General features: G+C 39.2%; 1 pseudogene; it reads right to left on the reverse strand.

Annotated features, from left to right (window-relative positions):
* Positions 1–368: 368 nt before the first annotated feature.
* On the reverse strand, positions 369–1,012 carry LOC142455526 (U2 small nuclear ribonucleoprotein B'' pseudogene; annotated as a pseudogene).
* Positions 1,013–1,693: the final 681 nt, after the last annotated feature.

The raw sequence follows: 1,693 nt of genomic DNA on the forward strand, positions 1-1,693 counted from the left end.
TCTTTAAAAATAAGCTAACAACATAAACATATTTTTGATCAAATGAAAGCTGAGGACTTTTCTTACCATGAAGAGAAGACTGCGATACTATGTGCAATAGAAAGGAATGGTAAGGATGCAAGGGTACAGAGAGTTTCCAGGGACAAGGGGGACCCCAGTAGCTACTGAAAAATAAGATGAAAACTAGGAAAAAGTCATTGGTTTTCACAGTTTCTTTCCTATTTAGAATATAAACACAAGTTTATTTTTACAAATTAAAGCCTTTATGTTTCACAGCTCACTAAAGCTAACAAAAGTTTAGGTAATCCTTCAAGTTTACAAACCTTTTACGTCTGCTGCCAACTATCAAATGACCTGAACAAACATGATCAAATCAGACATGATAATAAGACCACATCCTTTAAAGGAGACGGTGTTATTTCTTGGTGTTGTTTCTTGGCCTAGGTGATCTCTGTGGTGTGGGATGGTGTGATCTTGAATCTTGTGAAGCCTCCCTGGGAGCCCCATCGTTTTGAAATTCAACAAAAGAAATGTCATGCCTTCTGGGTACCAACTGTACTTCCTTAGCACCAGGGAACTGATTAGGCAGCCTGGGTAACACCATCTCCCCAGTCGCTTCAGGTAAGTTAGTGAGGGATCCGGTATAGCTCGGAGGAGGATAAGGAGCCTGAGGACTTGGGGTTGAGTTTCCAAGAGTATTAACCGAATTTGATGTTCCTTGGCCAGGTGGTTTTTTTTTGTAGTTTTATTCTATTCCACTTTGACTAACACACCCCTTCCTCCCCCCATTTTTTTTTTGGTCAGGAAAAGTACTAGGTATTTTAGATATTATATCAGAATCTGTTTTTCCATACTGGATTTGCCTTGGTTTGGCAGAAAACAGAAATTCTTGAAACTGTCTCTAGGCATTTGTGGATGAGCCCAGTTCTTTAATCATGAAAAAGTCCTGTCCCCTCATCTTCATGGTCTGTAAAGCTACAATAAAACCACCAAAATTGAGAGAATAGAGCATATCAGGATATCTTCAATTATTTTAATGTTTGTGGTTCATGTTGTTGGCATAAATTGCATGATTAATCTGATAGCCATGTTCTGATTAAGTTGTTCAGACAACTTAAAAAGGTTCTCCCACTAAAGCCGAAGGCATTGCAGGCTCATACTGACAGAAAGAACATTGGAGTTTATTTGGAAATTGGTCGGGGTAAAATGTCAATTGTGATAAGATACAGTGCAAATGGTAGGGAAAATTATGGTTACATTTCCATTTTCTTTTTAAAAATTTTAAAATACACTTTACTTAATGTTGCTGAGAATATACATTTTAACTGTCTTTAAAAAAATCACTTTATTAGGGGCTCATGCAACTCTTATCACAGTCCATACATACATCAACTGTGTAAAGCACATTTGTATATTCATTGCCCTCATCATTCTCCAAACATTTGCTCTCCACTTAAGCCCCTGGCATCAGATCCTCATTTTTTCTCCTCCCTCCCCCTCCCCCTCCCTCATGAGCCCTTGATACTTTATAAATTATTATTTTGTCATATCTTACCCTGTCTGATGTCTCCCTTCACCCACTTTTCTGTTGTCTGCCCCCAGGGAGGAAGTCACATGCAAATCCTTATAATCGGTTCCCCCTTTCCAACCCACTCTCCCTCTACCCTCCCAGTATCACCACTCGGGCCACTGG

This window comes from Tenrec ecaudatus, chromosome 8 (assembly GCF_050624435.1).
Source record: "Tenrec ecaudatus isolate mTenEca1 chromosome 8, mTenEca1.hap1, whole genome shotgun sequence".
Classification (NCBI taxonomy): domain Eukaryota; kingdom Metazoa; phylum Chordata; class Mammalia; order Afrosoricida; family Tenrecidae; genus Tenrec; species Tenrec ecaudatus.